The sequence below is a fragment of the Myodes glareolus genome, chromosome 23, assembly GCF_982192425.1.
Source record: "Myodes glareolus chromosome 23, mMyoGla1.1, whole genome shotgun sequence".
Lineage (NCBI taxonomy): Eukaryota > Metazoa > Chordata > Mammalia > Rodentia > Cricetidae > Myodes > Myodes glareolus.
This window is the reverse complement of record NC_142048.1, coordinates 38,655,341-38,669,397: the sequence shown is the minus strand read 5'-3', so window position 1 is coordinate 38,669,397 and position 14,057 is coordinate 38,655,341.

Sequence of the window (14,057 nt, the reverse complement as noted above, 5' to 3'; positions counted from 1 at the left end):
GCGGAAGCAGTCTTTGGAGAGTCACTGGGTGATGTCCAAGAGCATCCAGCTCAGACATGGGGACATCTGGAGTCTGGGTTGTGACTCTACAGAGAACATACCTATCTGCATGCTGAACGTGTTCAGTACCTTACACTTTTTCCTCTGTCCACTGAAATGAGCAAGCACCCACCTCAGTTGACCCTATCCAAGGTTAAGATGAGTGTTTTGCCTTCTGGCCCCTCTTCAGCGGCTACCACTGCTGAACTAGATGTCTAATGGCCTTTCCAATAATTAGAAATTTAATTAACGTCTCTGCTTTGATCAGAGCTCTCTTTGTCGTTAACCTTTCGCTCCGCCTGTTTTGGAGTCAAGAGCTATTTCTGGGCCTTCCCATTCCAGCTATAAAGTACTGTTGGCACTTAATTTAGCCTGGCACATCTGTACAGACAGCCAGCAATGGCTCCCCACTGACCACTGAATTAAGTACAAACTCTAGCTTGGTGTCAGGGCCTTCCAGGAAGAGCCCATACCACACTTCTCTCTCTTCACATCTTGATTTCCTGCTCTGTGATCTTTGTTTCTGTCTCCTGACCAAACGTCTGGGCCCACAGCGTATCTCTACACCTGTTCAACAATGATGCCCTTCCAGGAAGCCTTTCCGGAGGCTCCTTTTCCACCAAATGCAGGACTTATTGCCAATTGCCAGTGCTGTATTTAATGAGAATGAGAAATCCCTGAAAGTTGCACGGAAACTTACTCCTTTTCATAGTCTTATGACAGTCATATTCACCCAGCCTTTTTTTTTTTAATCTCTCTGGATTATAGACTTCAAAGGCTTTTGATTATTTTATTTATGTGTCTTCATACCAACATGTTTGACCACTGAGTCCAGAAAAGAGAACCAGGTATCCTGGACATAGAGATACAGGCGTTTTGTGAGTTGTCGTATGTGTGTACCAGGAACTAAGCTGGGTTTTTGACAAGAGGCTCAGGAGCTTAACTGCCGAGCCATCTCTGAGGTCCATGGATTAGAGAATTTAAGAAAGGAGATGTCTTCCTGTTCTTTGGGTCATTTCATTCTTAAACACCTCAACACCAATACCTTCATTGCTTGCCATCACCCTTTCTGAGTTCCCTCATGGATCTAAGCGCCACACTAGACACTTTAAACTATAGTTTTCATATTTAATAAGCCAGATAAGGAAGTGGGTTTGCACAGAGATTAGGAGACACCTTTATGTGCACAACCAGGAAGCTCACATTGGATTGTGCTGTGTACATGGACGGACACAACCATACTTCACTTGGGAAACCCAGGTTGCTGTTCTTATGCCTCACTGTGCCTTTGAGAATGAGGACCAAGGTGGCCACTGAGAATCGTGACAGGTATGTCTGCACCCCTGGCTTGGCACAAGGACTGACCCTCACTGGTTTTATCAGCCTCCCATGCTGGTGACAGCGTTTAGTGTCCTATCACCTTGGAGTTAAAACTGGCTTACCTATTACAATGGCCTATGTCGCTCGAGTTTTCCTTCATCATTGGTTATCTTCTCTGGGATTGGTTCTTTATCACATGATGAAGCTTCTGGCAATTTCTGATTCGAACTCTGAGGCCTTTTTTCTGGAGCACTTCCACGTCTAGAGTGACTTATTTACCATCTACCCTGGAACCATCCCGATCTGTCACCTCCTAGCCACAACTCTCCAAAAGCCAGTGGGAAGTCAGAGAAGTTCTAGGCTCAGTCTAGAAATACTTGCTCGAGACTGTCTCCACCAAGGCCAGTGTATGCATGAGAGCCAGAGAAGGGATATGTGAGACAACAGACTAGCATGGGTCACCTGGTGACCAGAGGAAGCCTAGAGACCATGTTGGGCTTATGACATTGTTGAAGGAAGGATGAAATCCTATCTGCTCTAATGGTAACCACATTTCTTTGTTCCACACCATCTCCTTGGTCCCAGCCTGTTTTCTGCCATTGGTTATGACAGGAAATCATAGGCTAGATAGTTTATAAACATTAAAAGTTTATTCGCCTTATGGTTTTGGAAGCCCAAGAGCACAGTGCTCTTATCTGCCCAGGGACTTCATGCTGTATTGATAGTCAGGTGCAAAGGCAGGTGAGCACTCACAAGGTAGAGAGGGAGTACCAGGCCAGGCTTCCTTAGGTCTCTCAGGAACCTGCTCTGGTCCTGACGTCGCTCCCACGATAATGACATTAACTTGTTCCTGAAGGCAGAGCCCTCATGACCCAATCACCGCCTAAAGTTCTCATCTCTTAAAATCATTACATTGCCAATTAAATTTCAATACGAGGGCAGGTGAGACGGTTCAAAGCCTAAAACGTTCTTTACCACCAAACCCGATGACCTGAGTTAGTTCTCAGAGCCCGTGTGCTGAGAGGAGAGAACCAGCTCGCACTCCGTGTCTTCTGACCTCCATATGTGAGCTGTGGCACAGAACCACACATGGCACACGTGTGTGCATGCACACACAATAAGCAAAATGTAGCAAGATTTAAATGTCAAAGGGGCCTTCCTCAGTGAGGTCAAAACAGGCCTTCTCTGAACTAAAGGAAATGGAGAATTGAAGTTGCCATTTGCTGTAACGTGATGCACAGGGCCTTTTAACATCTCTGGGATTTTTCTAATTCTCCAGTGCCTGGGTTCTCAGGAATGTTTACTATTCAGCCACTGAGCAGACTTCCCGCAGGGTCAAGAGCTTCTGCAGCAGCTAGCTTTGGTCTTCTGTGGATCTGCCTGGGGAGGACAAGGCGAAAAAGCCCCTTTTTGAGCCAACTCTAGGTTGGATTTGGTCCAAGATGGTTAGAGAATGGGGAAGTTTGGATCATCAGATGATTGTGACAATGTTACTCTCTCCTCTTTCTAGAGAATATGGAAGTTTGGATCATCAGATTGTGACAATGTTACTCTCTCCTCTTTCTAGAGAATATGGAAGTTTGGATCATCAGATTGTGACAATGTTACTCTCTTCTCTTTCTAGAGAATTTGAAAGTTTGGATCATCAGATTGTGACAATGCTACTCTCTCCTCTTTCTAGAGAATATGGAAGTTTGGATCATCAGATTGTGACAATGTTACTCTCTTCTCTTTTTAGAGAATATGGATCATCAGATTGTGACAATGTCTCTCCTCTTTCTGCCATGCCTCGTTTCTCTTTTTACTTTCTATTTCCATTTCTCTTTGGTTTCCTCTCCCATCCCATTTAATCCTCATCTCCCTTCTTCTCCCCAACTTCACCACTTAGGGCCATCATGATTATCAGAGGCCGAAAGCATTGAAGCTGACCAATCTTGAATGTGAACCTTCAAAACAGCGGGCTCAAGAACCATTTTACTTGTAAGAAGCCTGTCTCTGGCGCATTGTTATAGTAACTTTAAAGAAACATAAAAACTATGCATAGACACCTGGATAGGGAGAAAAGAAAACATAAAAACACAGGAAACTCAGAATCGATCGAGACTTCATTTCTTCTTCTCTCTCATGTGTACTGCCCCAGGAGTCAAACACCGTTCTCCACCCAAACATGGGCAAGAAAGACTGGTGCTCTGCAGTGCCATTTCCTGGCACCACGGATGAATTTTGCATCATCTTAGAGGCTGGCATCAAATTTCCATATTACTTCTTTTTTTCTTAAGAGAAGCATCACATTGGCATGTGTTGTAAGAGACCCTCCCCTGACTCCACAACAGGCATGTGGACGGAAAGACCCAAAAATACAGGAGGTATTTTTTTAAAAAGTCATCCTGTAAGTTCCCATCACTGGAGACAGTCGCCTGCTAGCATTCTGATGCACACACGGCATCCTCCCAGGCGGTTACTCTCATGCATATTCTCAGCTTTGCATAATTGGGATTCTGCTCTGTCTGCAGTCTCGTGTTCTGCCTTCTCCACTCATGATTATGCTCTCCGTGTTTTCTCAAATCACGGCGGTAGTATTTGCAAATGTCATATGCTAAGCTACGAAAGCACTATGACTCACTTCACGGCCCTGTTATCGATTGCTCAGATTGTTTTCAAGTTTGTACTGTTATAAATAAAGCTACAAGGAACTCTCAGGCACATCTGCGTTGCCTCAAACACTGATGTCTTCTTGGGGAGTGATTTCTAGAAGGAAACTCACCAGACCAAAGACATGAAGTTTAAAGATCCTTGATTGTTTCCCCAAAGGGATGACTTGAATCTGTACACACTTACAGCAGCAGTAGATCTATATGTGTTCGCAAGAGACTTTCACACTGTGGGTGTTACAATTCTTTAAGACATTTGTTAATTTGAAAGGAGAAAGAGCAAGCGCCTGTGATATTAACGGCTAGAACTTTGATTACAATGAAGAGTAACATTACTTTCTTTTAGTCGTCTATATTTCCTTTTTTAATAAAATGTTATTTTATTAAACTATGAAATAGTTTTATTAACTATGAAATGTTATTTCATAGTTTATGCATTTAATAAAACGTAATTTTAAAATTAAAATGAAGCGATTACTTATACAGGTTTTTATTTTGAGATTTAAATTAATTTATATCCCTTTGTTTACTTATGAATACTTAGCGAGTGCCTGCCGCCCACCTGTCATTGGTCCCGCTAACTGGGAATAAGGTAGGGAATAAAAGTGTTCCCACCCTCAGGTGGAGTGGCGAGGGGAGGATGGACGAATATGTAAAGATGGCGGGCGCTAATCAGAAAAGGAAGTCTAAGGAGGAGCTGGGAGGCACTGGGGCAGCCACTTAAAACCAGATGGCTGAGTATTGAGTATGCCTTTACTCTGAGGACTTTCTGGAAGAGCGGGGTGTGTGTGTGTGTGTGTGTGTGTGTGTGTGTGTGTGTGTGTGTGTGTGTCAGCAAATGAGCCACCCAGGACCATGGAGGAAGTGTCCCAGGGAGGGGATGAGAGGTGCGTGCAAAGTGCTGAGGCAGAAACACGGCTGCCATATCCAGAGAGGCCCGAAGAGGCTGGCACACTGAGGGCGGAGGGCGAGCCAAAGGAGCGGCTGAAGATGACGTCAGAGCAAAGAAAGGAGCCAGGAAGTGAGGTCCCTTTCAGCTTTCCCTGGGGGTTAAACCTGACCACCCGAGCTCAGTTTCCCAACCCACGTGATAGGGGAGAACTGGAATCCTGTCGATTGTCTGGGCACTCACTCCATCGGCCCACCCCTCCCCCACAATAAATAAACGTTTGAAAAAAGGGAGCACTTCTTTGGTAAGTTCCAAAAGTATATCTCTTGGCAATTTAATTATGAGAAAGAACTGCCGTCTTCATCTTGTCCAGGCTGCTGTCGTGTTGAGTGATGGCTCAGTCCGCCGAGCGCTTGCTGTGCAGGGAGGGGACCCTGTGTTTGAATCCCTGGCACCCGCGTACAAAAGCCAGGCATGGGGGTGCATGCCTCTGATGACAGTGCCGGGGTGGTGGGAGAAACAGGAGGGTTCCCTGGGGCGGGCCAGCTAGTCTAGCCAACTCCATGAGCTCCAGGTTCAGTGAACCAGTCTCAAACCGGAAGGTGGAAGGACGGAAAGATGTTCAGGGGGTAAGAACAAGGTGGAGGGATGGTTTAGTGAGAGCTGGTATCTCAGAGGAATTAGCCAGAGAGTCGTAGAACAGGGCATCTGAAGTCAGTATCTGACCTATGCATCATCACACATAGGCACACATATACACGTACAAGTGCACATAGCACACACTACACACACACACACACACTCATGCGCACACACACTTACACACACATACACCACAACACACACACACACACACACACACACACACACACGATGAGCAGTCTGCTGGGAGGATTGTAGACCTGTATCCTACCTAATACTTTAAAAAAATCTATGTGGCACTGGAAGCAAAGCAAATGGAGAGATGTAGAAGGATTGAATCTTTTGCTCTCTATTCTTCCGTGTGATGAGCTGAGAAATGGTGGACTTTGTCCCTTCTTTAGTGCCTCGGACAGCCATCCTTTGTCTTCCTCGTCACCATCAGTTCCCCTCATACACAATGTAGGAAGGACGAGAAGAAATCTAAACAATGACGGTTCTTGCTTGCTCTCAAGATCACCGGGAGTAGCCGGGCAAGTGAAGGATGTGGCACTTAGTTCTTGTGGTCTGCAGTATTCTGTCATCCAGACAGGGCTTCCTCTGGAAGACCTTTCTGTGAAGCTGGTGGGTCTCTTGGTTCTATTGTGGTCACATTTCCAGATGTTGAGAATTAGCCTATTGTCAGTGGACATCTGGAACATGGCTCCCTAACCAGAGCTCTGTTGATTGTTCTGCCGCGGAAAATGGAAGTTGTCCTCTGCAGTGGAAGGCCGGTAGGACTGTGTCTGTCACTGTGAGCCTCTCCCTGGGGATTTTCACAACTGTTGTGGTTGAGCTTGTGTCTTTTGTAGCTCCTTCCCACGCAGGGCAGAGAGACTCTGTTTTCAGATGGCTTCTTGCTTTAGTTTCATCCCTCTGCCTCTGCTGCCTTCCTCCTCTGGCCCCTAAGGATTGGTGTCTTCCCACACCCCACCCCCAACTTCCTTGGTACGCTAATTAAGTTTCCACTTTACTCTTTGCTAGCAGATCTGGACAGTGACGGCGGGCTGAGGTGGCATCTCATTTATCCAGAGATGCCAGGGTGCTGGAGCTTGCTATCCTTGTTTGCCACTACAGGAAATATTTGAAAGGGAGAGGGGAAAGAAATGACTGCTGAGAACCTTAGGTTGCTGAGCTTGAGCAAGGGCTGCAGGGGACAGAGGGAAAGTCAGGCGCTGGCCTTTCCCCATCCATTTCACCTCCCCTTCCTGAGCTGGAAGATCTGTAAGTAAATAGAGGACACACATTATCTGTAACAGATGACAGACAGCACTTTCCTATCGAGGCCTCCCTCTTACATAAATAAAGTCCATCTTCTGAACTATTTTGTGGAGGAAACTCAGAGGCATTAAGTGTGTTCACAATTTTACATGCTCACTATTACCATCCATCAACAGCACTTTTTACCATCCTAGACCCAAACTCTGCACCTGTTAAATATTAACTCCGCTTTCCTGCCTCCCTCTAGCTCCCCATAACCTCGGTTCTACCTTATGTTACTATACATTTTCCAAATAATTGTCCCATAGAAGTAGACTATCTAACATTTATCCTTTTGGTTTATTTTCCTTGGGATATTTTCAAGGCTTATCCATGTTAGATAATGTCATGTAGTATTCTAAAATATATGTATGTCTTAGTTTGTTTATCTAGTCTTCTGTTGGACATTGGGTTGTTTTTACCTTTTGGCTATTGTGAATAACTCAACTGTGGACATTGGTGTCTGTTGAATCTTTTTCTTCATTTGATGGTATGAATACTATCAAGTAGAATTTTTATATCATAGAGCGACTCTATGTTTGCATTTCTGAGGTGTTGCCAAACTGTTTTCCTCGTGGCAGCACCATATTTTCTCTCTGTTAGTGAAGTATTAAAGTCCCAGCCTCGTCACATCCTTGCTAACACATTGTCCCTTTTTGTGCTCCTTTTTTATTTTTTCAAAATTCTGGTCCAATGTTCATGAAATATCTCTCTATGTGGTTTTGATTTGTATTCTTCTAATGACCCATGATAGTAAATGGCTTCCAGGCCATTCAATATTCTCTTTTTGGAGAGACATCCATTCACATCTCATGCTTGCTTTAGAATTAGATTGTCTGGCATTTTGAGTCAGAAAAGATCTTCATGTAGTCTGGATATTAATCCTTTATCCACATATACAAGGTCTACATATTTTCCCATTCTCCAGACTGACTCTTTTCTTTGTCTAGATAATGTCCTTCGGTGTACGGGAACTGAACTGCTAATTTTGATAACATTCAATTAATTGCTTTTTCTTTTGTTGCCACGTTTTGGGTCAAAACAAGAAATTATTGGTAAATGCAATGTTACGAAGCTTTCCCCTGTGTTTTCTTTTAGGATTCTTTTTTTCCAGAGAAAAGTTGAGAAAGAGTCTCGCCAGATGGTTCTGGCTGGTCTTAAACTACATCCTTAGCATATCCAGTGCTGTCATTAGAGGAATGGGCCATGATACCCTACTTTCTTTCAGGAAGTTTATATTCTCTGTTCTATGATCCATTTTTTGGTTAATTTTTGCCTATAGTCATAAAGAAAAGACCAGTCTAATCTTTTTCATGTAGATATCCAGTTTCTCCAGCATCATTTATTGAAGATACCGTCATTTCTCCTGCTGAATGGTTTTGGCACTTTTATTTAAAAAAAAAAAAATCAATTCACCATATAGGTAAGAATTTCAACTCATGTTTTGAACTTCAGTTGGCTTGGAGAAATGGGTCTCTGGTGGTGTGAAATGGTGCTACTGGGCCAGAGCAGGCAGCAGGCTTTCTAGGGTATCCATTGCCTTCATTCTACCCCACACTCTGGATTGAGATATCTCTCACATGCTCTTGCCCGTTTGCTTTTGATATGTATGTACTGAGATGCTTATTATGTGGGTTAAAATCCTTTCTTGCCTTGCAGGATAAGCAGTGATTTTTTTACTAAGTAATCATTAAATTGGCACATGAACACTTAGGTGTGGGACTTCTGAAACTGTGCAGGGGAAGAGGGATTGGGCATTTGAGGTCTTGGTCATGTGGAATTTGTCACTGCTGGGAGATGTAATGTCTATAATTGGCACCATCGTGACTGTGTTTACCTTTATTCCTTGGGGCATGTTTCAAGCATTTGAAAACCCATGCTTATTACACCTCACATATTTCCAGTTATTTTCTTTGAACGATATCCTATGTGACCCACATGACCATCCTATGGGAGTAAGCTAGCTGAACAAATATTTACTAAATTAAAGACCCAAGACTCAGTGCGGTTGAACCATTGTATCCAAAGCTCATAGCTGGGGAATGATCCCAGACTTGGGGGCTTTTATGTTATAAAAGCTGCTGTCCTGACTTGTTTCTAGAAATAGGGTACTGGGAGTCTGCTCAGAGAAAGGCGAGTGTCAAGAGATTTGATAAGAATGTACCCTGCGAAGACTGACGTTTTTCTTAGTATATTTCATTACAAGTAACAGCTTAAGAACTACAAGAAAAATAATACAGCCATTAAGAAGAAAAAAATCTTAGTTCTAAAGACTTCCTCATTGGAGAACTCTGGGTTTATAGGGAAACAGTGGTAAGGGAACCAGACTCAGGACATGTGATGCTTGTTCAAGGCAGAAGACGAGCCATTTAGAGCATCCCCCACGTCTCCAGATGGGCAATCCAGGCTCCAGGGAGGCAAACAACTTCCACGTGATCAAGCTGCTGGATAAAGCCAGCTTGGTCCTCCTGGTTCTGAGCCAAAGACCTGCCTAGATATCCATCCTCTTCCTTAGCTACTTTCTCTACTATGCTCATTTCCACAGCCCTACCGAAGAGTCACACACTCTGTCGTCTAGAATAAAGACTGCGAGCGTAGACTTGCTCAGCATATTCCTGGAATTCTTTTCACAAGATAAATCAAAGTAAATTAGTGTAACAGAAAGGAAAACTGCTCCTCTTGACAGGCTATCTAATGTGATGAATTTCTATAATAACATCTCAACACAGGAAGGAACACAAGGAAAATATATTGTATTGATTAATTGCTTTATTGATGAGTTGACTTTTATTATTCACTGGGAGGTTTTTTTTTTTTTTATTAAGTGTTAATATGCACCCAGCATGGTGATTGGCACTGTGACTATCATGACGGGGAAAACTGAACACGGTACCCATCCTCATTAAGCCTGTTGTCTGGTGGGGAATGCTGTTATCAACCAGGGGAGCTCGTAAGTCAATGTACAGTTGCTGCTCTGGTAAGATGATGAGAAGGAAGTACTGAGAAAGATGAGGGAACTTAGCAAGAGAAGTATTGCTGGGTCTGTAGGCAGAGTCTCTTCATAGGATGGAGTAGCTTGGAGTAGCCAAAGACAGAAGGATAACTGGGGAGTAGAAACCTGATCACAGGCTGCATAGGGCGAGGACAGGAAACCATCCACTGGACCTAATGGCGTAAGGATGGTTGGCTGGGCTTAGTTCCGCTAGACACCAGCTGGGGTGAATGGGAGGAAAGCGAGCAGGGCTAAGGTGAGGCCCGAGGTCTTGGCCCGTGCTCAGTTCATGGAGCATGCCTGGTGATTTGCCTTGTGACCATTGCCAAATCACTTCACCGTCCTCTGCCTCAGTTTCCCTCGTCAGCTCAGAGACATAATAGCTAGGCTGTATGTGAAATATCAAGGCTTTGGAAAGCCAAGCTTAAATTATCCTTTAGAGTCACTAAGCTTTAAGAGTCCCTTTGCTTAGGACAGGGTCATGTACCAACCAACCCACTGTTAGTTAACATATGATGAAGCAGAGCTAAGAGATGGCTCAGTGGTTAAGAACACTGACTGCTCTTCCAGAGGACCCAGGATCAGTCCCTAGCACCTGCGTAGTAGCTCATCGCTGTGTGTGACTCCAGTTTCAGGGGATCGGACATCTTCATAGAGACATACATGCAGGGCAAACACAAATGCATATGAAATAAAAATAAATAAGTTATTTTTTAAAACTATTATTTGAAGCATTCTAAGGATGATAGGGGAGAAAAGGAAAAACTAGCGCTCTCTCTCTCTCTCTCTCTCTCTCTCTCTGTGTGTGTGTGTGTGTGTGTGTGTGGTGGGGGGTACTGGGGAGCAGACCTGGGACCTTATGCTTGCTCTGCTGGCACTCTACCACTGAGCTACATCCCAGATCCATTTGCACTGCAGTCATCTTTAGGTATTCCAGAGATGATTTCCCTTCAATGGTGTGCTACAGAGTTGAGGGAAATAATATTTAAGATTCCCAAGAAATTCTGGCAGTGTGACTCATTCTATTTATTTAATGGTAAATATGACAGGTCCTTCTTGATTTCTCTATGAATTTAACTTCCTAGGTTGCCATCAGGAAGATTAATTGACTATTAAGACAGAAAAGTGGCAACTATGGACACAGGCCAGTTGTGTTATACCAGTTGGTCCATTATGTGAAAACCCTTGCTGATACCCCACATCTTACAGTGGACTCCCTTAGACTGGTCCTATTCTCAAGAACAGTGGCTATAGACGTACCATTGAATATGGAACAGATTAGATCTGTTTTCCCTTTGAAGACATTTTCTGACCATGAATCAGTTCTATGGGAAATTGAGAGTCCAATAAGAAGCACAGTCAGTAAATACAGTGATGTACTTGTGTCAAAGTGAGGGCTAGAGATTTGGTCAGGCGTGGGTCCTTAAAACCCCGGCTCTATGTTCCATGCTCACTTTTCACTGTTGGTGTGAGTGAGAGCCGTGAACACCGACGTTCTAGGCACAACAGAACTATGACGTGGAGGCGGCCTCGATCCTTCAGCCACCTGGAGGCGAGTCCCTAGCAATGGCTGACACATGAGCAATAAATAGATCTTTGTTATTGAGTCATGAGCTTTTTTTGTTGTCTGTCATAACAGTTTGCTATGTGTGACGCATCCCAGATGTAAAGCACAGTGTGGGTACTTTAGGTGAAGTTGTGAAGTGACATAAGGAGAGATGGGAAGACTAATTAGTCTCAGCAAAGACAGAAAGATGGCATGCCATTTAAACCCAAGCCCAATGAACAAAGAAGAATTGGCTAATGAGAACGATGGGGAGAAGGTTGGAAAAAGTGGCTTAGGATAGGCAACGTCTATTGGCTGTGAAGACACACTCTGAGCTAGGAGTGTGTGGCAAAGCTTGTTAGCCACATGCTGCAGGCAGAGGTTAGAGAAGAGGCTGGAGAAGGGTGAACAAGTTTCATCTACAGAGCCACTGGCATGGAGCTACCGACCCTGGGGCTGCCCACCGGAAACTAGCCTCATTGTCTAATGAGGAGCATGGCTTAGGAACATACTCTGGCCTGTATGTGGCTTATGGATACAAAGGTTATGGACAGTTTCCAAGCAGAGTGCCAAGCACTAAGTAGTGTTAATGCACTTTGGTTCCCTCTCCTCGGATAAGGGAAATGACCATGGTAACAAAAAGGAGACAAACAGATGGAAGACATGTGGACGCTGCAAGTCCTTGGTTTAAAAAGTATTCAATAAATGCGCCTGCTAGGGATACATGGATTCTTCTGCAAAGAAACTCTGACTTGTCAGCGTGATGGTGAGGGTGATGTTTACTAAATGACTTCGTCCTGTGTCCTCTCCTCTCACAACAAGTTTTTTAAGATTTGGATAGCTTACAGGAATGAGTGTGTTTTGGGAATAGATCTAGGACCAATCAGCAAGGGTATTAACCTTTATCACCTGGGAGACCTGGGTGATTTATCTACCGGTCAACTGGCTGTGCTGGATGAGTGGATGGAGGTCAAGGAAGAGGGAGAACTGCTTGGGAAGCCTCTCTGTGACATCTGGCAGGATAGATTTTAGGATTCATAAACACTGCAGGGAGGTTGGGCGACGCGGGTGCCTTAGGTGGGGGGGGGGGGGGCATGGGGGCTGCGCAGGCCCGGTGATGTGGTCCAGACAGTCCAGACAGTCCAGACAGAAGAAGGGATTCATCTTCCCGCTCTTTGCTTGTAGTCTTGATATCATGGGCTCCCTCGTAAGTGAGGGTATGGATTAGTGGTGAAATGAATTGGTAAGGAGGGTGGATGGGAAAGAATAAAGTTGGAGTTGCCTAAAATGTGGAGCTTGAGGCTGGAGAGATGGCTCAAGGGTTAAGAGCACTCGTTGCTGTTTCGGGGGGGGCCCTCGTTCAATTTCTAGCACCCACGGGGCAGCTCACAATGCTCTGGAACTCAAGTCCTGGGAGATCCATCACCCTCTTCGGGTCTCCACAGGCAGCAGGCTTGAAAGTGGTACAGAGAGCTGCATGCCGAAAAAATACCCAACCACATAAAAATAACAAAAATGATATTTTAAAATGTGGACCTTGTCAGGCATTTCTAGGAGAATGAAATCGTTGTAATGGAGGCAGAGGGGCCTTTAGACGGAGATCCTGTTGTCAGCCTAGGGACGGGAGGGATACTGAAATTTCATCCAATCTATTCCTGAGTGTATATGCAGGGTTGCCTTTCCAATACTACTCAAGAGGAAGCTGCCTGCTCTTTCTAAAAATATCAAGGTTTTGTCAGCACATTGTCTCCTGTGGTCTACACTGCCGCCTTGCCACCCTAGGGAAGGGTTTCTGTTCTTGCTTTGCTTTGGTGTTGCTCTGATCGAATTCCTCCCTGCTGCGGTGTATTCTAGCACTTCCCTGTGGCTCCGTGGCTATAAAGAGACACCACCGGGCCACCCATACTGCATTCCTCTGTGGCCAACACAACGGCCCTTGTGAAATGCCACATGCATTAGAAACAGACATAGGTTGTCTGAGGATGTCTGTGCAGTGGGAAGTACATTGGAAACTGTAATGATCAGGAACATCCTAATTACATCAGGGAGCTGAAAGAGAGGATTCAGAAAACACTCGGCGGCCAGGGTGGTGTTGAGGTACCCGTTTCCTGTTTGGAGGAGCCTGCTGGAGCGATGAACACATCCAACACCACAGTGACCGCGCAGGGAGGCAGGAGCCGTGTGGGTGTGAGCTAGCGTCCTGCCTCACTTCGGACAGTACTGAGTGCTGGCCGGGTAAATACTACATAAGAACCTTAAGTCCACTTCCCTAGGCTGCATACTGGTTTCTGGAAGGGACGGTAGTCTCTGCTAAGACAACAGTTAGTGAAGTTGTTTTCATTGGCTGGCGTGACTAATGGTAATGGTCTAAGTCTGGTGACCCGGACAGGTGGAGTGGGGGGAGAACAGGAGGACAGAAAGGGATTCCCTGCGACTCAGTCCCACTTTGTTCTGTAGCTTTTCATACGATCAGAATGTAGGAACACAGGTGTCCATCCCTTCGTTGCTGTGACCGACAGCGAAAGGGTGGGCTATTTGACTTATGGTTACAGAGGGTTCAGTCCACGGCTTCTTTGGCCTTGTGTGCTTGGGTACAGTATCATGATGATAGGAGAATACAAAGGAAGCATTTCTTCACTCCACCGTGAACAGGAAGTGGATACAGAGGGCAGTCTACTAAGT